The sequence below is a fragment of the Felis catus genome, chromosome C1 (genome assembly GCF_018350175.1).
Source record: "Felis catus isolate Fca126 chromosome C1, F.catus_Fca126_mat1.0, whole genome shotgun sequence".
In the NCBI taxonomy this organism is placed as follows: Eukaryota; Metazoa; Chordata; class Mammalia; order Carnivora; family Felidae; genus Felis; species Felis catus.
In genome coordinates this window covers 174,553,560-174,581,098 of record NC_058375.1, presented here as the reverse complement: position 1 = coordinate 174,581,098, position 27,539 = coordinate 174,553,560, and the positions used below count along the sequence as shown (strand labels likewise).

The following is a 27,539-nucleotide window of genomic DNA, read 5'->3' as shown; positions in this document are numbered from 1 at the left end:
ATGGAAGAGAAAACAAAAAACAAATCAAATAAAATAATGAAAAGCATAGGATTTGGATTCAAATCAACTTGGATTCAAGATTGTTAAGCCTTGGTGTCCCTATTGTGAAATGATTATGAGGGTATGTAAGAGCACATGTGTAAAGTATTCAACATAGTGCTTGCTACCTCGTAAGTCTTCAATAAAATGGTAACTACTGGTACTAGGATATGTTGAATATATAATATTTTGAATAGTCTCTGAGCTCTAACAATTACTCAAATAAGTCAAGCAATAAAAGTTAAAGTAGGAACTTTTAGGTAAATGTTCACTAAAATAACAATTTTATAATATGAGAAATGGAATTGATGTAAGTGCTCTTAAGATTAACTGAGAAAAATGTAAAAATTATATATTTGAGAATTTTTAAAACGTTTAGTAATTTGTTTTTGAAATAATTGCCTAAGAGTTGCTAAAATATTTTTTAATGTGGAAAGTTCTAGGACACGGGTAAAAACGGTAAAATCAGTGAATGTTTTTTTTTTTTATTTCTCAACTGAACCTACATAAAACTTATCTTACAATTTTTAAATATGTCTCATGTTTCTACGAGATTTTGAGTTTAAAAAATGACCACCATTGGAGCACCTGGGTGGCTCAGTCAGTTGAGTGTCCGACTGGCTCAGGTCATGATCTCATGGTTCGTGAGTTTGAACCCCGCGTTGGGCTCTGTGCTGTCAGCTCAGAGCTAGGAACCTTCTTAGGATTCTGTGTCTCCCTCTCTCTCTGCCCCTCCCCTGCTTATCCTCTGTCTCTCTTAAAAATAAACAAGCATTATTTTTTTTAAATGACCACCATTATTCCTTGTGTAATTCTCTCAAATGTTCAAAAACTTACACTAGCATTCATATATGAATAATATTGAAAAATGCATGATCTGGATAGAAACCAGAATATGAATATATTGAAACAGAAAAATAGCTAACTTAGTGTGGAATCTTTCAGATAAATTTTCTAAACACTGTGCTTTGCTTTCCTCTCTTGCTAATACTCATTTTTTTTCCTATGTGGAATTATCTAACTGAAGCCCCGGTAACCAATATCACTTGATTTATATTCCATACAATTTTCTTCCACAACTATCTGAAGTAGTTTGCCAGGTTAAATATTTTGCTAATAATGTTGTAAAGAAGGACAGGTTTAAAAACTAAACCACTTAGGTTTCAAGTTCCAGTTCTACCAATTTCCAGTTGTAAAAACTTACTAAGATTCTATTCCCTCATCTGATGAGTCAATATAAAATCCTCACAGAGTTACAGAAAATATCTAAAGCATATAGCATATTTCTGCAAAAATGACAGGTTATCAACATTGTTTTTCGTCCTCAACTTCCCCTGAAACAGAACAGAGACCCAGCAGCACTACTAGATGTTAAGTACTTGGAAATATACTAATTACTACAATTCACTATTGAATTTGTTTTTATGCTTTACAATTAACCCCAAAAAAGAGAGCCCTTCAATTGTGGTATTTTTATTTTCTGAATATCCACAAATACTATGAGAAGGGGATTTTAAGAATACCACATATGAGGAACCATGGTTAACACTATGGACATTAACTTCAATTAATAGCCTTTCAGAAAGTCATGGAAACGTTTCACAAGAAAACTTTTTGGACTTGCCTCCTCACCCAGCCCCACCACCCCAGCCATACCCAACTGCACCAGAACAAAGCATAAAACTTGATTGGGATTGCCTGACCCAGCAAATAGAATAAATACAAATTCCTTACCACAGTCTACAAGGTCCTACAACTTATGTCCTGATGTATTCGTGTGGGACTCCCTTCTTGCTCACTGGTCTCCAGACTCTAGGTGCACCACCTGGACAGGTTTTGTTTACTTGCAATAGTCTTCAAGCAAACTCTGTTTTGGTGCCCCCTCCCACATTCTTTTACTGAGCCGGTAACTCATCTCCCAGTTGTTGGGAGAATTAGCTGCTAATAGCCCTCAGCTGCATCCTTCTCCAAACTGTCCTCAGCTGATGGTAGTTCTTTCCCTTGAAAGCACTACTCGCACTCCCACTCCCAGAGTGGCTCATACAATGACTAACAAGGACCTGCTAAAGAGGGATTCCCTTGCATCAAGGGAGGCCAACTTGTCATTCAGATTACATTCCAGAGCCCTATCCCTATTGTTTAGGCCAAATCCAGAGTTTACTTGAGACCACGTGTTTGCTCACCTCATGTTTGTTTGTTTTTTTCCCCAAATCTGCTTCCTTCCCTTACTGCTTTTGCCTAAAGTCTAAAGAGCATTCCTCCAGCAATTACTGTGGCATCTGAATCCTCTCAAGCTCTCATCTGGGAAGCCCTACTTCAGACTTCTTTCTAATCTATAGAATGCTTCATATTTCTCCCCTTCTAGGTTCCAGAGTAATTATTATCTTCAGAGAAAGTGCTTTTCTATAGGAAATATGTTCTCCCTCCATCCTCCCTTCAGTGCTCACCTGTTTTAGTCATTGAACATAGTGCTTTTTAGAATCTGAATGTTTAAGCAATATAAGCAAAAATAAGTATATTTTTCTAAATGTCTACCTGAGGATAGAAAGTAAATTCTTTCAGATCAAGGATCATGTCTCTATTACCAATTTTTGTACTTCTGGTATCTATCCAAATGTTGGCATATGGTAGATGATCAATTAATATGTGTTTTATGGATGGTTATTGTTCAGAAACTTGCTTTCTTATGATACAAATGTTTATAGAGATAGAGCTTGGAGGTAATAATTATGCCCCCAAATAATGTCTCTCTCAAGTGTCAGTTGTATTAAGCCAGAACAGGATTATAGCCAATTAGCAATTGATTTTTTTCTAACATACAGTGGTGGAATGTATATCTTTCATGCTTGGATATGGTGAGGGCTTCATTTGTCAGATGTCAGAGACACTGTCACTCTGTTGTGAGCTTTTGAAGATCTGATTTGTATTCCTGGTCAGATACATAGGAGTTAATCCCCTCTAGCCTAGCCATGGGCTTCAGCATTGTGTATATTTAAATCAATATTTAAATATATTATATATGCACCTGATATATACATTCATTGGAAGACAAAAGATAGTATGTCTTTTTAATTTGCATTTTTTACTTATATTATGTTTTAACATATATTTATTGTTTTGTCTTTGTATCTAAATATTTTATGATGTACTTTTTTCCACTATATATAAGTTGATACTTTAATTGTATAGTCTACAGTAAATATCTGCCCACTGTAAATCTAGTTAAGTGCTTCAGAATATTTTCTTAGTGATCTTTCCTAGTTGTTGGGATTTTTGTCAGAGAAAAAAAGAATTTCATTATTCCGTTAGAAAGCAGCTTTTTACAATGTGAGACTGCTTAACACTAGATGGCAGGATGAGACTGTAGATACCTCACTCCTCAAAGCTAAGTGTAAAATATCTGCTGGTTTCTCAAAGGTATTGACAATTTTTAGGCAAATACGTTGTAGTACTCTTTAATATATGTACTGTATATAATTCCACTTCCTTTATGTTTAAAAACTTTCACTGTATACAACAGAGTGATGTTAAACATGAGTAAATTATTGAAGAGAAACATATAAATTACTAGTAACTTTACCAGTTATATAAGTATGACAATAGCTGAATAAAAAAGTCTGTAGTGGGAGAACATTCATACTATTTGGCATCTTTAGAACTTAAGACATGGTCATTTAATCTTATGCTACTTATGTCAACACACATAAGCTTAAAATTAAATAAACAGTTTATTTTTGTAATCAAGATTGACATTCTGCAAATAAGCAATTCAGCAAAAATTCACAATAAATACATATCTAGAGACGAAAAGGGCATCTTTTTCAATGCCAACTAAAACTATCCTAGAAATAGGAAGAACTATTTTAAACTCTTCTGGGAAAGGAGACTCAAGTTTGCAAAGGAATTCCTCTCAATATTTATGCTACCACTTGTCAGTGCACTATGCGTAAGTATGGCTAAGGTGATCATATATATACTTTTACATTCAAATCATGACAGTTTTGAGTGTGGAAATATGAACTGGGACTAACCTAGCAAACTGAGGCATAATGTCACCATAATTAATGGTGTTCATTCTTGGAAAGGTCATTTTGTACCCTCATTTAAGTGAGAATTTATAATTTTGTTATATTGAAATGTTCATTTTGAATTAGTCTATGTCATAGCTCATTTGCCAGTGTCAGCTCTTTATTCTAGCAAGGATTCTTCCTTTTGGAAGAGGAGAGGCTCAAACAATCATGAATATCTATAAAAAATATTGATTTTCTTGAGAGATCCAAATCCAAGAATACTTAATAAGAATAATGAATAAGAATAATGAAAAGAATAGGCAGACTTTTAGCCAATTGCTTTTGATTTGTTATTTGACTCTCTTGGGGAAACACATTATAAAATACTAGAAGAAATACTATCTATAGATTAACAAAATAGTTTTATTTATGTATATATGGATGTAATGTTACTCATTTAAAATTCAGAGTTTTCTGCTCTTGTTCAAATTTGTAGTCATGGGAGATATTTTAACAATAACATTATAATGTCCTTGAAGATGGTAAGTTATGTGTACAATTAGAACTAAAAATCAGCTGTTTGGTTTAATAATAAAAAACAGCATATTCACTCTTAATGGCCTAGTCATTGGATCTCGTTCCTTTTACTAAATGCAATTCATTTAGCAATGAAATAACTTTAAATCTGCTAAGCAATTGCAAGGTAAAATAATAAAAGGTCAGGTCAACTTATTTCCTTAGTAGAATTTTTTGATGTAAAGATTATAAAAATTATGTGTTTCTTCTCAAATTGTTGGTACATTTTTAATAAAGCATGGTATGCATAATTTTGTTGACTGCATAAATTATCTCCGAGTATAAGTGATGGCTTGCAGACAATTGTGAACATAGGAATTATTAACTTACAACATAATACCTGAAACCTATTAACTCACAACACAATCATGGAAATCATTTTTAAAGATCTTTCTTGCATTCTCACTAGAGGTAGTCTGTCTGTAATAGGTTTTATGTAAAAGTGTTTTGTTTTGTCCTGTTTATTCTTATGGCAGAACTATGCTCCAAGGCTGTAACTACACAAATTCAAAATAAGTGGTCAGTTAAGCCGGTAGAGAGCTAAATTTGTCAAACGACATTTTTTTATTCATTTGGCTACCTTAGTAAAAGAATATAAACAGTATTCCAGAGATTTTGAGTTAGCTTCCCCTGGTATGAGTCAAAGTGCATTTCACATGGTAATTGGTATTCATTACTGTGGGACCATGGCACTTGGGAGCCTTACGTGGGACCCCAAATGTAGGCACAAGCCTGCGTGTAAGACTCTGAAATAGACAACTATGACTGTCATTATATATGTCATTCTTCAATTATACATTATTCCCCAGTTCTATAGAAACCACTATTGACAGTATCTGCGTGGTTATATCTAGACTCTGTGTTTGTAGCGTTAGTTGCTAACTACCGAGAATTTGGTGCTTGAATCTCTATGTGCTAGTCCATCCGTGATTTAAACAACTAGAGAGTAGGACACATCCCATTTTTTCCTTAGCTCCTCAACATAACTGGTACAGCATTCTAGTTCAAAAAACAAGCTTGCTCACTATTAAATGCTTGCAAGTGTCTTCAATCTGTTATGGGAAAAGATTACTTTATATATATATATGAAATACATAAGATGGAATTAATGTGTTGATTAATACCATATTGCCTAAGAATCGCTACATTGATTATTGAAACATTTTCATTTTGCTCTGCTGCATTTTCTTAAATATTTTTCATCATATTTCAGTGTGTACTTGAGAGTTGGCATTACCTATATTTTGTCTTGTGCCTCCATGCCTCCATGGAAGTCCTCAATGCCATTTATTTCATCTGGAGTTTAGAAAATGACAACTCTTAAGTGGGGTGCAATTTGCCTATTACCTCTAAATAAGTCTTGTAGATAATACTGATAAAAATTATCCTAGAGTCTTCATGGACTATAACCATGGCCTGACCAATCATTTAAATATAAATATTATAACTTCTATTAGCCTTCCCATTTAGTATAGCACTTGATGTTGAGGAGAAAGAGCATTGGTATAAGAGTCTTAAGACATAAGTTCAAAGCATAGGGTTTTTTTTTATGCGCTAGACTTTACTAGTGTTGGACAAATGAAACAAACAAATCTTTGAAAACAGTATTAATGCTTTTGCACGCTTATTGGGAAAAGTTTTAGTTTTTCATAACTGAAGTTCAAAAGTTATATTAATCTCTTTCCAGGGGTCAGATATTATATAAAGCATGGAGGATGAGAAGACATAGACAAGGATCGTTCAGATACTAAAATCTATTTTTTTATTCTCTTCTGAATTTTAAGATGAGAACACCAAGACCTAAAAAGTTTTGTCAGGGTCACACTAGAGAGCGTCAGAACCAGGACTGGAATTTCATGTGTCTGGGTCTAATCCCAGTGTTTTCTACTTCTTTCTTAGAGGTTCCTAAGCAATGTGCTGCCTCGATAGCAAAATTCAGTAAAGCTTTCATCTGGAAATATCTACAGCAGTATTTTGATTAAACAACTCTTCTTAGTGGAGCCAGTCATAATCTGCAACATTGACTTCTCCTCTCACAGGCTGAAGGAAATAGCTCAAAATGAAGTACATCTCAGCAGCCTCCTGAAGCAAAGCTAACCAAACTGTAACTGGAAACACAATATTCTATAACCTGGCAATTTAACTCTCTGGTTATTTCTCTTTCTCAATGACCAAATGGGTATAACTCAGTTTCTTGCAGGTCTTTTAAATATAAACCAACAGGGATTAGTATGTGACCTATTTTTATATGTATTTTTTTTTCACCTTGATCCTATTGATCTTAAAATAAAAGATTGTGGACTAAGTTTCTTCCATGGATCCAGGTAATAAAAATGTCAACAGGAGCATACTGCTTCGGAAACATGGTATCCCTTTAACTAATGTTGCCTTGTCCTCCTTTATTAGTCAATAGAAAGTATGAGCATCTCATTTTGTTCCTGTATTGAAGGAATTTACCAAGTTTTCAGTGCCTCTGATCTCAAATTTACCAAGAATTGAATAATTATTGTAGTGTCTTATCTATTTCTAATTGTTACATAATTTGTTGACTCAAAGTCTTAGAGATATAAATGATTTTAGATATTATTTGATTCATCTATTTTACAGATGAGGAAATCTATGCCCAGTGTTGTTTATATTTCAGTGATTATGATTATTGTCATATCTCACACATTTACCATATTATCAAAAGACAAGTGCATTTCAAATTTAAAATTTTCTTCCCTGATAATGTCCAATGATTTATTAAACACATTTGGAATAAAATTATGTTTTGATAGAAAACTTCTAAAAAATTAAAGCATGTTACATATTTTACATAACCATTATGTTTATAAATTATCTGTACTTTTGTTATGGCTATTTTGAGGGATAAATGTAATATATTATTATTTTATTTTATAGATGATAACATAATCAAGTTAAATATTTTAAAATAAGTGCAATGATTTTAAATTTATATGTTCTCAAAAGTTTATTCCCTAAAACATATACTTACATATAATGAAAAACCATTCTATGTATATGTGTATATACACACACACAACATGTATACACACAATGGTTTTGTTCATGACACACACGCACATAGTTATGTCATGGGCAAAGAAAAAAAAGGTTTAAAAACCTACAGAATAAAGTTTCATCATTTAATTGTGAAAACCTGATCAGTTAATAACTGATTATTAGATCTCAAAAGTTGGATCACAGAGTTAATTATGATGGATGTAGGTATTATTTTTGTGTTCCTTTTTGAAGAAGACATGTTAGATAAAACAGTTCCCCAAAGCTTTGTAAAGTATACACACACACACACACACACACACACACACACACACACACACACACTTCCCTAACTCCTTTAATTTTGGAACAGAATATTATATTCAGATTTCCTTCAAATCACAGGCTGCTCTGTGTGGCAAGTTCTAACAGAACTCAGTCAAGGTGAAATGCAGCCAGCTTTGGCTGCTAACAATGTATTCATACAGCATATGATCTCTGTCTGTTCAGGCTGCTTCTTGCTCTTGTCTCAGAATAAGAAAGGAGTGCTGCTTTCCTGGGGTATGCTATTTGAGAAAGAAAGTAACCTAACACTAACTGCAGGCGGGGTCAGAGTGATGTAACAGGAAGCTCTGATGTTTCCCTTCTGCTGCTGAGCACATACAATGTGACAACACTTCCAATCCACTCAGAACAACCCTCCCTCTCCAGCAGAGAGTATCACCTCCTGATTTAGGATCATCAGGCTCTGTTCACTGGACCTGACCCTGCCTGCAGGATTACATTGCAAAGCTTTCACTCTTCCCCACCTTGCCTGGGGGTAAATCTCTTCTGCGGAATCTCAGAAAATCAAATTCCATCCTAAGAATATTTCACCAAGAATTTCCTTAGAAGCTGTGCTGGGTAAGTACACTATTCAGAATAAATATATGTATTCTGAATAGTATTCTCATTTAGTTTGGCAATGTTCCTACTGTGAATTTAGTGACATTGAAATAATATTGAAACATATTCTCATTTATTTCACATTTTAAAGAAACTACAGTGTATTACTCCCAAATGTATACAAAATCTATTACTACTAGATGTTATTATGTACAGTGATATTCTAGAAGATAAATTTAGCAAGTAATAAAAATCTAAATGGATTAAAAAGCATACTTCTAAACAAATACTTAATCAGGGAACAATGCCTTTTAAAATTAGCTCTACTATTAGCTAAGCTTAAATTTTGACAGCTGGAAAACATTTTCCCCCCAGGAAGGGTCTTTAAACTTTTCATACAGTTAGTACTCTGAGAAGGGGTGGGGGGGAGAAGAATAACTACTTATGGGGTCTTGGAGTCTCTGCAAAATTGAACAAAATGGAGAATTAAAAAGAAAAGTAATCACTTTGGAATTATTATTGTATGTGTCTTCTATTTGCCTTTTATTTGCACATATATCTCTAGTTATTGAACTAATAGAATTTTCACTGTTCATTGTGGCCAGATGTGCTTAAGTCTCTCTCTTACTAACCCTGAATTGTTTCCGCTGTATCTGATCAGGGGGTGGGCTATAAAAGAAAAAAAAAATCCCAGCTAGGAATAAGAAAATGTTAATTCCACATTAAGTATAATTTTACAACACTTTAGCTAACAATGCATTGCTTCAATTTCTCTGGTATCTCTCTGCAAGCTTTTGGGGGGACGGCGTGAAATAGAGATAACTGTGAATAAAGAAAAGTGACAAAGTTTTCCCAAATAAGTATAGCAGATTATTAAATAGAGAATTTAAAGTGTGTATTTTTTAAAAAAGAATTTCCAGAAAAAAACTTACAGTAATGTTGAGATGAAACATCTGTTAATGCTTCTTTCACCAGTACAGACTGTCCAGGACTATTAAGAAACAATTGTCTACTCAAGTGTTGGTATAGAGATGTCACAAATTTGTTACTAAGAAAAATTAGATGTCAGATTTGGGTTCAAATTATATTGATTGATATAATTTACTTATATAAAAATTAAGTGTCAGATTTGGGTTCAAATTATATTGATTGACATAATTTATCTGTGTCTATATTCTTTCTTACCTATGTAATTATACTGTGCAGAATGTCCTTCAGTGGAGAAATCCTGTACTTAATCACCCATAATGGCACATTAACAGTGTACAACAAACTTATTCTGAGTAACTCCCTCATAATTTTCTGCTCAATTTTTCCACAAATTTCTCCAAATAATGGAAACTTCAATTAAACCTTTTATTTTGTGATTCTCAAAAATATTGTGGCTGATTTCCTATCGCCTTTCAACCATTAATTGTTTTGAATGCCCTGACACATGCGTAGAATTAGAAAAAGTGTTTTTAGAATGTGACTTTGTAAATAGCCATTAGGTAATTAGGGAAGGAAATGAAAAGAACACATTAAATGCCTAACCAATGCCATGGGTTAGTAATAAAAATTAAAATAGCATTATTTTTAATTTATATTATTTTCTTAGAAGAAGATATTATATTAATATAATATTTTTAATAAGGCACTCCCCACACATATCTAATTTTTACTTAATTGCTAACCAAAAACCCATAATTTTCTTCCATAACAATTAAATTTTTGTTAACTGTAGTAATAGTGTGGTTTATAATTTTTATTTTCAGAAAATACTGTTGAGAAACACTAGGTAACGAATTTTGAAGGTCATTAGGCAAAGACTTATTATTTGAGAAAATAATTGAACATTTGAAATAAGAACTCATATTATTATATTCTAAAGTTTGTTTTCTTTAATGATAAGAGAGTATCAGAGAATCAATGCATGCTTTCAGCCATAAAGAATTCACTTATTTTTTTAGATGCTATGGGATCGTAAAAGCAATGCAGAGTCTAAGGCCAGTTATAGATATGGAAAATGAAACATAGGGTTGAGAAATTGTAAGAATAATGTGAGTTAAAGTCTGTTTTACCTACAATATTCAGTTATCTTTAAGAGATATGCTTTTGGTTACCACTACAAGGTCTTTCCCCCCCTAATATATATTAGCACATTCCAAAATACTGTTTTATTAAACTATGTAAAAATGTTAGAATATATAAAACTACTCATTCAATTTGAAAAAAAGATTGGGAAAATAGGAAAATAAAAAAGAAATTAGAATTGATTCTGTAGTTTTAAAAATGATGTTAAATGAATGACCACCGTGTATATACTTTACCTACTGGTGATGCCTAGGATACGTTTAAATGGAATCAACACCCTAGCATATTTATGAGAATCTTCACATTCATCGTACATATTTACCATTATTTTGTACACACCAAATTTATTTCAGTAAGAAATTCAAAATAATATTAAGACAAAAAAGATGATTATATGCTTTATGCTAATGTGGATAAATTATTTGATACACTCATAAAATTAATCAAACTTCTGTTAATAGTATTAGTATATATTTCTAACTTGCATCATTTTTGTAACATCTATAACACTATGTTGCTTTCAACTTTTCTCTCCATGGTTAAAATTTGATAGTACCTTAATTTTTAAGAATTATCTTACAGATATTTATATAAAAATTAACAAAAAAAATTAAAGGATCAAAATATACATTCATGAAACAAAACTGATTTTATACTCTATGTATGATTTTGAACACAGCTTGAAAAAATAATTCTGTTTTAGAGATATCATGATTACGATACCAACTTTTCAAAACACAAATATATTCAAAGGACATTATTTGAAGTCATTGGCTTTATTCTCTATCTTATCTTTGTTTCGTATTCAGAGATGCTATTAACCCCAAAACATAAGTTATATCATTGCGATGGTGTTAATGAAAGACACTCAGAGTCAAATTTGTAACACCTCTGTGTTCTTGACTCAATCAGACTATCAGAGAATACACTTAATATGAAAAGCCAGTACCCAGCTATATAAACCATTTGTCTGTATCTGGGTTTAAAGCCCACGCGTGAACCATAAACATTTATAATTTCTTAGGAAAGCTCTCTTTTTCTACCAAAGTACTTCTACCCTGCTGCACTATTAAATTATTTCAAAAAATCTGCTCATTTAATATAAGAAAATGTTTTGATGAAGTTATGGAAAATAAGAATGTACCAGAAACACAAGATCAGGGTTACATACCAACAAGATATTTCATTCATTTCCCCATTTATTCACATAAACAATCATTCCTATCCAAATTCCTTCATCAATAGCAGTTACACACCTCAAAGTATCTTGGGACTCCTGGGGGCGGGGTCAGGCAGTTAAACAACTGACTCTTGATTTCAGCTCAGGTCATGATCTCACAGTCATCAGAATGAGCACCGCATGGGGCTCTGTGCTGACAAAACGGAGCCTGCTTGGGATTTTCTCTCTCCCTTTTTATCTGCCCCTACTGCACTCTTTCTCTCTCAAAAATAAAATAAAATAAAATAAAATAAAATAAAATAAAATAAAATAAAATACAACCTTAAGAATAAAAAGTATCTGGATGATTTTCACTTTAATTTTGATTCACCTTAACTTTGATTTACCTCCCTGTAATTTGGTTCATAACTTGGAAGATGTATAGTCTTAATTAGTATAAAATCGAAGAAGTAAAAGGTGGACTGCATTTAATTGTACAGTTTGAAATGTAAATACTGAGCTAGTGTGATTTAGGAAGAACATATAATTAGATATATGATAATTAAGTCAACAAACCTATTTAAATAACTGGAAATATATTTTCATACATTATATTGCCATTTCGTTTAAACAGGAAAGTCTTCAATAAATCTAGATTATTATTTTTTCATGTCTAATTAGTATTATAATATTGTTCATTAAATCAGATTAATAAAATAATCTGTATTTTCCAGTATTTGTGTAATCTTAAATCTAATTGTTTTTACTTCAATTATTTTACCAAAAATTGAAGACATGAATTTAATTTTTAACAAAACAATAAAAGTCTTATTATTATTTAAAAATAAAGTAGAATCACTTACTGTGAACTGAGTTAGAGTCTATGTTTATTAGATTATTAGTACTAATTATCAGATGATAAATTGCAAATATTTTCCTAGAACCTGTTTCCTCCTTTTTTTTACCTTTAAATTAGTTTGTTTACCTAGAAGAGACAGTATTATGCAGTATCATTTGCAAATGACAGTATCATTTGCAAAATGGTCAAAAGAGTGTATTCGTTTTTAAAATGTAAGACTTTTTTTTATTACTTCACGCTTTTAATTAAATATATATATATTTTTTACCTTGGTATCAAAAGGGCAGAAAACTCAACCCAACACAGACATAAATAAGTAAATAAATAAATAAATAAATAAATAAATAACCAACCTATCTCTATGGTATCAAGGCTATACTATAGCTCAATGCTTTACTGAGGTGGTTGGATACAGTCAAATTTTCAGAGACATCGTATTCCCCTTAACATGCGAATATATTTTTTAATTAAAAGATGTTAATATGGTATAAACTTTTATATAAATCTGTCATTATTTCCCAATTCAGGTTTAGGTTAATCTGAGCCCAACCAGGTTTCCATAAAACCATGGTGACTCCTGAACATGTCATTTGGCCTATTAAATAACAGTGATACAGTGAAATGGCAACTATGTGGTTTATAAGAGTGCTGCTTCTCCTCACAGATTAGTCACATAGAGGTCTATTAGCATATTCGGGAGCACACGGGTGTTTTATCAATCAAAACTAAAATAAATTTGTTTTATATCCAAGTATCAATTTCATAAATTCTACAAATGAATATTAATTGAATCCATATCCATTGATTAACATGAGACCAAGATGTTTAGATATTTTGTGCATAAACCTCAATTTTGCTTCCTTTCCAAGGATAATATGAAGGGAAAATGGGAACTTTGGTAAGTACTAGAGAAGAATAAATTATGTTATAACTGAAAATAAGGAGGATTAAAGCTATGGGAAAAGATGTCATCAGTACAAAATGTGTTTTTCTGTTTTATTTTCTTGTTTTTTTTTTAACTCTAGTTGTTTTCAAATGTGAGGCAAAAGAGCAGACTTGATTTCACTTAGGTAATGGAAACCTAATATTAGACTTCCATGTTTAAATGTTTTATTAATCAGTCTACATATGTCTTTGAAAATTTATTTTCAATGAATTTTTTTTATTTTAAATCTTTCTTAAAATGTGCCAATATACTTTTTTAGCTAAGGCAAAAAATATAACCTATGCATTTGTATTTTAGAAATGTAGGTATAATCACTGTTTGAAGCAACTGCCTGGAATGGAGTATACTTCAGACAGTATTCATGTCATATACAGTTAGGACATTGCTACATTTGAAATCTGTTAAACATAATTTCATTAAACTCCCAGTTAACTAACTAAAATATCTTGGAACTTGTCAGGTTTATTTTCGTAAATGTATATATTTATTGTCAGCTTAATTCTCTGGTCCTTGACATTATTAGATGAAGATACATTATTGAATGCACATATCTTAATATCCCTGAGGGATAAATAAAATCATTTATTATTATTGTTGTTGTTATTATTATTATTATTTTGCCTCAAATAGGAGTGTCAGCCTTCTCTGCTGCAGTACTCTCTCCCAATGTCAGCAGTGGGTGAATTTTTCCATACTGCACTTATACAAGAGAACCCCTTTTTAAAGGATGGCTTGCTCTGTTGAGATTATTTAGTTAATTTCTTTGAGGACTTGCTCTGTGCCATGTATATATATATATTGTTAGTTACTCATATATAAACTCATTTAGCCTTCCCCAAAGCCCCAAGACATACTATTATCATTATTAGTATTAGTATTAGTATTAGTATTAGTATTAGTATTAGTATTTGCAGATAAGAAACATCAAAAACAAGAGAACTTTTAAGTAATGTGCCCAAGATCACATCACTATTCAAGTGGAGGTACCAGGAACTGAATCCTGGCAATCAGGCTCCAGAGCTCATGCTCTTAATCACTCTGCTTCCCTTTCCAATTGGTTGCTGGTCTCTAGTCACCCCTAGTGTGAATGGATGCTGTTCCTAGAACCTTAGGTTTTAAGTGCAGATATATTGTGAGTTTTGTTCTAGTTTATCTCAATAAAGTGAATATCACAATTAATAAAGGAAGGCAAACAAATCTTTTGGTTTCCCAGTACATGTAAAAGTTATGGAAACAGTATAGTGCAATAGCATTATGTTTAAAAACAACACATATACCTTAATTAAAAAATAATTTACTGCTAAAATATACTAAACATCATCTGGAGGCTTGAATGAGTTATAATCTTTCTGCTGCTGGAGGGTCTTGCTTTGATGATGATGGCTGCTGACTCATCAGGGTGGTGGTTGCTGAAGGTTGAGTGACTGTGGCAATTTCTTAAAATAAGTCAATGAAGTTTGCTGCATCCACTGACTGACGAATGATTTCTCTGTAGCATGAGATACTGTTTGATAGCATTGTACTATAGTAGAACTTCTTTCAAAATTGGAGTCAACTCTCAAACCCTGCAGCTGCTTTATCAGTTAAGTTTATGTGCTATTCTAAATCCTTTGTTGTCATTTCAACATCTTCACAGCATCTTCATCAAGAATAGATTCCATTTCAAGAAACCACTTTCTTTGTTCATCCACAAAAAGCTCATCTGTTAAAGTTTTATAAGATTAGAGCAATTCCATCACATTCTCAGTCTCTACTTCTAATCCTCTTGCTATTTCTACTACATCTGCAGTCACTCCTCCACTGAAGTCTTGACTCCCTCAAAGTCATCCTTGAGGGTTGGAATCAACTTCTCCCAAACTCCTGTGAATGTTGATATTTTGACCTCTTCCCATGAATCATGAATGCTCTTAAAGACATCTACAATGGGGCGCCTGGGTGGCGCAGTCGGTTAAGCGTCCGACTTCAGCCAGGTCATGATCTCGCGGTCCGTGAGTTCGAGCCCGCGTCAGGCTCTGGGCTGATGGCTCGGAGCCTGGAGCCTGTTTCCGATTCTGTGTCTCCCTCTCTCTCTGCCCCTCCCCCGTTCATGCTCTGTCTCTCTCTGTCCCAAAAATAAATAAAAACGTTGGAAAAAAAATTAAAAAAAAAAAAAAAAGACATCTACAATGGTGAATCCTTTCCAGAAGGTTTTGGTTTGCTTTGCCTAGATCCATCAGAGGAATCACTATCCATGGCAGCTGTAGCTTTAGGGAATGTATTTCTTAAATAATGAGACTTGAAAATACTCCTTCATCCATGGGCTGCAGAATAGATGCTGTCTTAACAGGCATGAGAACAATATTAATCTCATTGTACATCTCCATCAGAGGTCTTGGGTGACCAGATGCATCGTTAGTGAGCAGTAACATTTAGAAAGGAATCATTTTTTTCTGAGTAGTAGTTCTCAACAGTAGGCTTAAAAAATTCAGTAAATGATGTTGTAAACAGATGTGCCATCATCCGAGTTTTATTGTTCTATTTTATAGAGCTCAGACACAGTAGATTTAGTATAATTCTTAAGGGCTCTAGGCCTTTTTGGAATGGTAAACGAACATTGGCTTCAACTTAAAGTCATCAGTTGCCTTAGCCCTTAACTAGAGAGTCAGTCTGTTCTTTGAAGCTTTGAAGCCAGGCATTGACTTTTCCTCTCTAGCTATGAAAGTCCTAGATGACATCTACCTGTAGGAGGCTGTTTTGTCTACATTTATAATCTGTTGTTCCATGTAACCACCTTCATTAATTATCTTAGCTAGATTTTCTAGATAATTTGATGCAGTTTCTGTATCAGCAGTTGCTGCTTCACCTTGCACTTTTATATTACAGAGATGGCTTCTTTCCTTAAACCACATGAACCAACCTCTACTAGTTTGAAACTTCTTATTCAGCTTCTTCTCCTCTCGCAGCCATTATACAATTGAAGAGAGTTAGGATCTTGCTCTGGATTAGGCTTTGGCTTAAGGGAATGTTGTGGCTCGTTTGATCTTCTGTCCAGACCACTAAAACTTTTTCCACATCACCAATAAGACTCTCTAGCTTTCTCACTCTTTGTGTGTACCCTGGAGTAGCATTTTTAATTTCTTTCAGGAACTTTTCCTTTGCATCTACAACTTGGCTAACTGATGCAAGAAACCTGGCTTTTGACCTATCTCAGCTTTCAACATATCTTCCTAAGTTTAATCAATTCTAGCTTTTGATTTAAAGTGAGAGACTTGTGACTTTTCCTTTCATTTGAACACCTAGAGGCCACTGTAGGATTATTAATTGGCCTAATTTCAATATAGTTATATCTCATGGAATAGGAAGGCCCATGGAAAGGGAGAGAGAAGGGGGAGCAGAGAGAATACACACACTTATTAAGTTCATCATTTTGTATGAACATGGTCAGTGGTGCACAAAACACTTACTATTGGTAATAGGAAAGAACACTGATCCCAGATCACCATAACAATATAATAATAATAATGAAAACATTTGAAATATTGAATTACCAAAATGTGACAAGGAGACAGGAAGTTAGCAAATGCTGTTGGACAAATGGTACTGATAAGCTTGGTACATGCAATGTTACCACAAACCATCAATTTATAAAAATGCAATATCTGAGAAGCAAAAGAAAATGAAGCACAATAAAATGAGATAAGCCTGTACACAGTAGGTAGAATTTGCAATTGGTAATTTCCTATCTTTCATTCTGTATGCATTTCCTTCCACTATGTTCCTTCATCTATACTTGCTTAACCCTCACCTTCCTCTAAACCAAATGCCCAGTAGTTACTCTCTAGGCTCCAGTAGTCAAGAGTTGCTTGAAAAACAAAGATTTTGAAGAATTCGTTCTTCTTCAGAAAACCTCATGTTTGCTATTTAGCCTTCAAGCAATTGGATGTGACCCATAAACATTATCTAGATAATCTCCTTTATTTAAAGTCAATTGATGGTAAATGTCAATCACATCTACAAAATAACTTTACAGAAACATAAAGGCTAATTTTTGATCCAACAACTGGCCACCATAGCCTGGCCAAGTTAACACATACAATTAAACATTGCAAGAAGTTAAGGGCATTCAATCCATATTTGCTCTTTTTTCCCAAAAATTATTTAGGTTTTCAAATTTTGGAAACTCTTCAAACTTTCTCCTGGAATGATAGTTGGAATTACAATGAATTTATTAGTTGAATCAAAAATTAGTAATGTCTTAAAAATGTTAAGTCACCCAACTATGAGCAAGATAGAAATTCTCCAGTTACTCAGGGCTTTTTGTTTGTTCTTTTGGAAGGGGGAAGAATCTGATTTGGTTCTTTTTTTTTTTTTTTTTTTTTTTTTTATTTGGTTCTAAATGTAGGTAGAAGAAATATTAAAGCAATTATATTATAAATGAGGGAGACTAAAAGGATATAAGTTTTCTACATTCCACCCCCTCCTGCCACAACGGTAGCATGTTTTTCCCCTATATGGTTCACATAAGACCTTCCAAGATTGCTCATCCTTTTATGAAATTAAAGTCTGTTCTCTTTGCAGTATATTTTATCTGGGGAACTTTCCGTTCATATCAGAATTTAATACTGTCAGAGAACAGTTGTATTTTAAGTTATATGACTTCTTGCTATTAAGGAGTGCTAGGGTTAAACAGAATGATCCTCAGTTTAGCAAACACTCACAACGTGCCAGGCCCAATGCTAGATGTTAAAGGTAAGCAAGACAGCACCCCTGCTCTGGACAACATCAGCTCCACCTCAGTGCTGTGTAACAGTGCCGATTAAACTATGAACTCTTCATCTATACTGCTGGCCACCACTCTACTTTTCATCTTGTCATAAGATCAGGACTGAATGCCTGAGCTAGAATGTTTTGTAAAGTGACAAATCTTGATAAATCTGATATTTTCTGTACATATTTATTATATTTGGGAAACCTTGGATTACAGATGAAACATTAAAAAAAAAACCTGAAGTAAAAAACAGTCTAACGGATTCTACTTAGCTCACAATTGTATGTGCTTTGGCTAATATATTCTGAAATCTCTTATTTTCAACTGCTTCTGATGTAATTTGGAACTTTCATACTTTAACAGAAAGATTTCCTTGCATCTAAATCAATTACAGATATCATGGTTGGGTATCAGAAATTGTTTACTTTTAAGAGAGAAAGAATGTGGTTAAAGAAAGATATTCTTAAGAATAAAGCTTTGAAGCATGATTGGTTTCATTAATTTGAACAGGAAGGGCTTCAAATGAGATATGAGCAAGCGTTAAAGTCTAGAACAAACTGACAGGGGTAAAGTCCATAAAATGATTTTCTTAAATATTGTTTAATATTTTTATTAATTGAATTCATCACATGAGTTAACTTCCTTAATTATACATTTTCCAAAAGGATTTCCTGTGCTGTGTTCCATGTTATCAGTTCAAAATTATTAGAAAACACTTACTGAGTCTTTTTGATCATAAAATTAATACATGTCCATACTTAATGAACCAGATTCCAGCCTACTTCCTTCAAAATAAATACACCAAAGTTAACAAAGAGTTTATGTTTGAGTCATTGTAGAACTCAAACACCCTTTAAAAACCCACTAATTATGTGATTTTTCAGATTAACTCTGAAATCTGATTATTCACTAAATTCTCAAGTGTCATAAAAGACTACATATTTAAGGTTACAAAGTCTCAACTATATCACTTCTAGTATCATCCTTACCATTAAGGACTACATGTTCAAAACTTTTCATGTTACATAGCGCTTCTGAAGCTAGAGTCCTGAATAAGCTAAATAAATCTAGTTAATGGGTTTCGAACTTAGAAATAGGAGATTCTAGCTCATTGTGTCTTCAGAGGGTTTCATTAAGTATAACCACAATGTAGGTCTTGAAATAGCATCTGCTTTAAAGAAAAAAAGTTAGATTTCTACATTTAGACAACATTCCATTCCTAATTACTCAAAATCATGTAGACTTCAAGGATAGTTCTCCATTCTGGCCTATGTTTTTGTTCCCAGTTATAACTGCATAGTTTTATAATCATGGAAGGGACACAACCTGTAAATATAATATGTGAGATTTTCTGTCTTTCCTATCAAATCCAACTTGAATAATTCTTTAGAATTAAATTTGTAGTAAACAACAAAGATCGTTGTGCATCATATTTATTGATACAAGATTATAATAGCAATTAATGAAAGAGTACTCATTTGAATGAACTAAGTAACTTTTTAAGTTTATTATATCTCCTTTACTCTTCATCACATACTCATCATTACAGCACCTGAATAAAAACAAAATGAATAAATAAATAATAAAATGTTAATCTTTATTACTGGTGGGCCTATAGTTCCTGGATTCCAGGCTTTAGTATTTCTTCTTTCTTCATCTCCAGGCAAATTTATTTCTTATTAAAGAAGTAAATTCTGATATCAACTGGCATAAAATTAAAGGAATGCAAGCACATTATCTGAAACAAGATTAAAAATTATCTGTGCATTTCTTTTAAAGAACATAGAATGCTCTTTTCTCAGAAATCCATTGCTGGCCTTTGCCAGATACAAACTTCCCTATAGCCTTTGCTCAGATACAAACTTTTTTCTGGAACCTAACCTATTTAAACACAGCTACACCTACACGACCATAACCCTTTTGCTCATTGTCATTTATTTTTGTTTGTCCTAGCTTTTTCCTAGAACACCAATCACATTGCAACAAATCATCAACTACAATTTACATATTTTCTGTGTTATTGTCCATTTTCTGTCCATTATCTCTAAGCTCTACAAGTACAAGCACTTCTTCTTGCTTTTTTTCCCCCACTAATATATCCTAAGCACCTAGGTAAGTGCCTATACAAAGTAGGTGCTTAAAAATTTCTTAACAAATGATTAATGAATGAATATGTTTCTTTGTATCAGTCTCCACGGAAAACTAGAGAGACTCTACATGATTTTGTCTGCAGTATCCAATAGATTCTAGAGCTGAAATTTTGAAGGTGTTGTAAACATGACCCATGGCCAAAGAGAAAATACTCAGAAACTAATTATCATTTTGTTATTCTTAGGTCAACCTAATATTTATTCCTCCACTGCCTTTGTAAAGGGAAATAAATTAGTAAAGATGCTTTTCTGTAACGTAGTTAGTGTTCAGGTTTCACTGAATTCCAAGGAGTGACCTTTCAAACTAGGGTAAATGAGAAGGTTGCTTGGTATTTTAGCACAAAATGTTGAAGCATTTCCCCAAATGGCCAAACAATGGCTGAATTTGGCAGAATTTCTTGTTGAAACTGGCAGACCTGCCAACTGTTGCCTCCCAACAAAAGTCTTACTCCATTACTTATTGCCTTTCTGGACAATAACACTCAAATGTCTATAGAAGGAGAAAAAAACGCAGCAGTGGAATTTAGAGAAAAGCAAATCAATCTTTTAAAAAAATACATATGGCAAAATAGAAATTCTGTTTAATTTACAAAAACTATACCCCGTTTGATAAGTGATGAGTTATGCACTTGAAAATTCACAATTTATCAAGCTTTTAAGTGTTGATTTATAAATATTTAGAGATAATTCTAAAAAGAATGCCAACTGTCAATGCCCTTTCATCACTGTATAGTTTTTGAAATTTTCTAAATGTAAAACCAAAGGACTATTTTATAACGTGAAATACATACTTATCATTAAATTAAGACATGATTTGTTTGAGAGCATCATGATGGATTTTCACAAAATACATCTTCTGAATTGACTCGACTCACAAATTATAACAACACTTGTTTTTCTAATGTAGATTCTCCATGTGTTGAGATTCACATAGTAAATTTTATTTTCTTTTAAAACTGAGGGCTAGTCATTCATTCACCTAGAAATACCATAATTAGGTTTTTTCTTCTGAGCCCAGATATTCATATCATCTATGAAAATGATAATTTTCCTTTGAGAAAGACTGATTCTCAAATTATGCTCATAGTATTCAGAGAAAATATGTATATAAAATGTGTTGTAGTTATCTTACTGTATTTCAACATATTATCTAATAATTCACTGACTGAACTTTAAACCACAAGCAACAAGACTATTTGGATTAAACAACTCTCCATTTTATTTTATTTTTTTTAATTTTTTTTCAATGTTTTTTATTTATTTTTGGGACAGAGAGAGACAGAGCATGAACGGGGGAGGGGCAGAGAGAGAGGGAGACACAGAATCGGAAACAGGCTCCAGGCTCCGAGCCATCAGCCCAGAGCCTGATGCGGGGCCCCAACTCACGGACCGTGAGATCGTGACCTGGCTGAAGTCGGACGCTTAACCGACTGCGCCACCCAGGCGCCCCAACAACTCTCCATTTTAAAGGAAGTCTTGCTCAAAACATAAAAGTAAATTGTCAAATAGCTTCTCCTTTCAACCATCCTTTCCTATGCTTTAACTCTTTGAACTTCCTGACACCGTTGGATATGGTCATTATCAAATAATGTACTTATAATAAAATTTTTATTACAAAATGTAAGTGATAACAATGCCCTTTAATAAACTGTATTTTTTAAGGACTAGCCAGCATTCAATTTATTTCTGGTATGTTTATAGATAGCATAGCAAACAAATATTCTGCAACACATTTTCTTTGTCCCATGTAGCTTAAAATAGACAAAATTAAAAATAATAAAATAATAATAATAAAATAATAATAAAATAATAATAATAAATAATAATAAAATAATAAAATAATAAAAATAATAAAATAAATTGTCACCAACAGAGTGACAATTTTTAATCTAGATGAGCTTGATGAAAGGGTGGAAAAGGCATTTAAAAATAAACTTTATATCAATAAAAGCCCTGACAGAATTTTAAATTCAAGTACTTTGCACTAGAGTACAGGGCAGCCTGACTGGCCCAGTTGGTAGAGAATGTGGCTCTTGATCTCAGGGTTATAAGTTTGAGACCAAGTTGGGTGTAGACAAAATAAAAATAAATTGTTAATAAATAAATAAATACTTTCAAAAACCAGAGTGTGCAAATGACTAATTTCTTACAGTGAGCAGACATACATCATACGTTTTCAAGCTAGTATCTGTCCTTACAATGACAAATAGATATTCCCAGTAGTCTTTTTTTTTCCCCCCAGTAGTCTTATTCAGAAAGAAGCAGGGCCAAAATATTTGTTCTTTCTCATCTAGATTCAGCAGACACCACATATTGTTGAAAGCCTTTTCTAATAATGCTACCTTTAAGATGAAAAAGGCTGTTTTGAGGTTTGACTAATTGCCTGATGTAAAAAGTTGCTGTCGATTTAAAATAGTTTCACTAAATATTATAATTTGCTCTCCACTGCATAGTGGATTTGAATATATATCTTAATATTCATATATATTTTAGTAATTGTTAATCTTGTCTATCTGCTAGATCACCTTGACTGTGTTAAGTATCTCTATTCCAGGAGATTGATAGTAACACCAGAGACATACATTGTGAGCCTAAGCATAAAGGAATCTTAAATCAGTTTTGTAGTTCATGATGTTGTCCAAAACAAATGTTATTAACACTTCCCTAATTAGTCCTATTTTAACAAATTCCCCTTTCCAACTGTCCTCACCTCACCTCTAACCTGCCCTCACCTTGGAGTAAATCCAGAACACTGCATTTTGTTACATGTCTGGTGACAATGTCTTTGGTAAATGGCAAGATGAAGGGTTTGGAGATTCACCCAGAAGTTGATGAAACAAGAAATGAAGAAAACAAGTTAGGAAGTGAAGGGCCAATCTGGAAAACAGAAAAAAAGAGAAGATTCAGAAAAATTTTCATTTACAGGATAAATATATATATGACTGTAGAATGTAATTAACTTAGTAATTATTGCTCACTGAGTAAAAGGAGTGAGAGATGGGATTTGAAAGTAAAATAAATTAGATCTAAAAACCAGGAGTGAAAAAGGTAGGAAAAGAGAGAGGATAAAAGAGAGGCAATAAAAGAAGATAAATTGGTCCATTAAGATACATTTTATTTGCCAGAAAGTTTAGGAGATAAAAAATCCAGCACTGAACTGCACAAATTAAGATGTGGAGACACTTTGGATACAAGGCCATGGAGGAAAAGTTAGTATGCAAATGCCTTTCAGCTGCTTGGTCTAACAGTTCAGATAAGAAAACTTTATCTGCCCTTTTGTTTGGGAAATTGGATTGAGGGTTAAGCCTAGAAGTTATTCCTTCTGATAAGAGGTGAGGAGTGTTCATGAGAAGTTGTAAGAAGCAAACACCACCTCCTGGATGATAATTGTGTTCTAAAGCTTGGACCCAACTGCTCAAGACGATGACTGTACTTTAAGGGTACATAGAGTCTGACCCACTGGCAAGTCTTAGTCTGTCTAGGACACCTTCTCAAAAGGCAGCCCAGAAGTTGGGCTGTATCCATCATACCACATTTAAAGCAGCAGAACTGTTTGGTAAAATATAACCTTGGCTCATTCTAAACCTTCCAAATCAGGCTGAGATGGCTCAGCCTATAGAGAGAAGAGATGCTTACATGATCCCTGTGTGTCCTGAAAACAGTTTTCTCTTTAGTGAACTCCTGATATGATGAGAATTAAGGTATAAAAACACAATTAAGTTCAAATTTATAATAACAAAATAAAAGCATGAACATGACCCATGTTTTAAATCAAGTAATTCTCTTTCTGAATGAAATAACAAGCATTAATTCACATGAATTACACATAAATAACAAGACACATATATTACCTTCTCTTTTAATTTTGGCTTTCCTAATTATTAGTTTTGTGATTTAGGTGTATATTTTCCCTGTCTGAACCATCTTAACTTAAAAGTCTTGAGAACCAGGTAATAATCCAAAATACAACTTTACTGACCCTTTCCTCTTTCATTGGACTCGGGGATAAATACACATGCACACACATATATACATTATTCAAGAGATGCTCATCATTGGTGTTGCTTATTTTCCTCCATATCTGGAAAGTAACCTAAAATCAAATAGAATTCATATGCCTAAATCATATTTGTAAAAGTATGTGTTTAAATTGTGCACTATGATTTAACTGTGAAATATTCCAAGGGGGTCTAATCTTAACAATATCTTGCCAAAAGGAAGTAAACTTTCAAATTGGATTAGTCCTGGGGTGCCTGGGTGGCTCAGTAGCTTAAGCGACCAACTCTTGATTTGGCTCAGATTATGATCTCACAATTCGTGACTTTGAGCCCTACATAGGCCACTGAGCTGATGATGTAGAGCCTGCTTGGGATTCTCTCTCTCTCTCCCTCTCTCTCTGCCCCTACCCTGCTTGTCCTCTCTCTCTCTCTCTCTCTCTCTCTCTCTCTCTCTCTCTCTCTCTCTCTCCTCTCTCTCTGTCTCTCTCTCTCTCTCACAAAATAAGTAAAATAAACTTAAAAAAATTTAAAAATTGGATCAGTACTATGTGAGACAGCTGCTCTCCCACCTAGTGCCTTGACCTATCCCAAATACATTGCATTTTGATATGCTGATACATAAATCCACAAAAAATGCATAATTACAGAGAAAGAAATCATATTCTTCATACTATTCTACAAAAATGTGTTATAACTAAAAAAAATCTTATACATATAGCTGATTATGTATAGCACAAATATATTGTTTAAATCAATAAATTCCTATATACCTGGAACCCAGCTTGTCCGTCATGTTCCTCTCCATTAGGTCACACTTACAGCCCCAGCAGTAAACCATTACCCAAAGCTTGTACTAATCATTCCTTTGCTTTACTTTATGGCTTTACCACATACATATGTGTTTCTAAGCAATGCGTTATTTTGTTTTACTTTTATGAAAGTGGAATCACTCTGAATATAGTCTTCAGAGATTGCTTCTTTCATTCAGCATTTTGAAGATGCAGCCCTGTTAATGTATCTATGTAGCTGTGGTTCTTTCTTTTCACGGTTGCAGTGTTCTACTGTATGAATGTACCACAGTGAATGTCTCTTTTCTCCTGCTGAGACATTTGGATTGCTTCCAACCATTTTACTATTGTAAACAATAAAGCAATGAACGTATTTTTTACGAATCTCCTGGTACACATGTGTCTGAGTTTCTTCAGGGATTATAATTTACAAGTGGGGTTTCAGGAATTTAGCAATTCAAAGTGCTTGTACCAATTTATACTCTCATCAACAGTGTACGAAGTTTTCCACTGCACCACATCCTTTCCAACACTTTGTATTACTGTCAAGCTTTTAAATGTTTGCCAGTCTGGTGGGAGTAACATAGTATCTCATTGTGGTTTTAATTTGCATTGTCCTGATTATGAATCACAGCAAATTTGTATGTAAAAAGAATTAAAATTTTTCTCAGAAACATTTGTTTTTAATTGGGTAGCAGTGACTTGATGTTGCAGAATTATGGTTAAGCCACTTTTGCTCATAATTATTTAAGAGAAGGATTGTCTATTTTGGGTTGGCTGGTCCAGGGAAAGGAAAAAGTGTTTTATAACTTTTAAAACTGGGAATGTATGAATAACATTTTTCACCATGATCAAGAACACAGACTGATAATGTGCAGAATTATATCTAACTCCCCATTTCCTTTATTCAAAAACCCCCATCAAAATATATATCAAAATCTCTTTTAAAAATAGAGGAAGAAAATGAGTAATTCCATTCAGGTGCATGTGCACTTTTTCTTTAGTAGACTTTATTTTTTTAAAAGCAGTTTTAGGTTCACAACAAAACTTAATGGAAGGAACAAAGATTACCCACACCCCCTGCCCCCACTCATGCACACCCTCCCTATCAACATGCTGCACCATAGTATACTTGTTACAGTTGATGAACCTACAGTCGACACTTCATGATCACCCCAAATCCATACTTTACATTAGGGTTCACTCTTGGTGTTTAACATTCCACGACTTTGGACAAATGTATAATGACATGTGCTGTATGCTTTTTAAAATCTTTTGAATAGTTAAAATCATTTATGGAGCTACAATATCTTGAAAGAATTAGTGTCTCTCTCTCTACTGTGGTAAAATTATTTTTTACACATAAAAACATTATAGAAGGCATTGGAATTTTTGTCTTTCACGTAATCCTTCATTTTGGAGATGATTACCCTTATGCCCATCAGCTGAATTTAACCAATATATTTCTCCCCTGTTCTAATTTCCTCTTACTAAACATACTTAGGCTTGCATTTTTTTAGCTCAATTGTTGTGTTTCATCATGACGTTATATAAAGAGGGTTTATCTATTAGCCTTATTTGCTATATTTCTTTTCTGTGTTTTCAGGGTTTAGTTGATTTTGATTTCATTTTCTTCCTTTTTAAAAAAAAATTATGTTTATTTATTCTCGAGAGATAGAGGGAGAGACACAGAGCCTGAGTGGGGGAGGGGCACAGAAAGAAGGAGACACAACATCCGAAGCAGGCTCCAGGCTCTGAGCTGTCAGCATGGAGCCTGACGTGGGGCTCGAACCCATGAACCCAACTGTGAGATTGTGACCCAAGCTGAAGTCGGACACTCAACCAACTGAGCCACTCAAGTGCCCTCTTTGTGTCTTTTCTTCTTGGATGTTAATTAATCTTTGGTACTACAGGTATGGATATTATTCAGAGGAAAGTGGAAGTAAGACTATGCTGACATTTATTATTAATAAGTACAACACATTTACTAATCAAAATTACCACATCAATAAATTTTCTGATAGCCAGAAGTGACTACTGACATATTTGTTCTTTCACTCACCCCAAATCACCAAAAGGGTGAAAAGATTCTTTCATAGCATTTTCAGCTGGAATGAAAAATAAAATTTTTAGAACCATGCAGAAAAAAAAAACAGTAGTCCTTTCTATTTCATGTGCTACTTTATAGCAAGTTGGGAAAATTCTCAAAGTAAACTTCAACTTTGAACCTTCTGAATTCCATAGATATGCCAGTAAAGCCTGAGACTGACAAGAGTTTTTATTTTTTCCAAAATAGCTTGTAGAAA

At 33.3% G+C, this 27,539-nt stretch overlaps 1 protein-coding gene and 1 long non-coding RNA gene across 4 annotated transcripts in view; one reads left to right on the top strand and one right to left on the bottom strand.

Annotated features, from left to right (window-relative positions):
- Positions 1-8,113, bottom strand: part of LOC123379208 — a 51,027-nt gene extending 42,914 nt beyond the window's left edge. For both annotated transcript variants that reach the window (XR_006583414.1, XR_006583413.1), the window contains exon 1: positions 1,774-8,113. This is a non-coding gene — a long non-coding RNA (uncharacterized LOC123379208). The remainder of the gene's footprint in view (positions 1-1,773) is intronic.
- Positions 8,114-8,320: 207 nt separating this feature from the next.
- The window catches only part of CALCRL (calcitonin receptor like receptor), a 105,384-nt gene continuing 86,165 nt past the window's right edge, over positions 8,321-27,539 (top strand). For both annotated transcript variants that reach the window (XM_011285419.3, XM_011285418.3), the window contains exon 1: positions 8,321-8,531. The gene's annotated coding sequence lies outside the window, so the exon portion shown is untranslated. The remainder of the gene's footprint in view (positions 8,532-27,539) is intronic.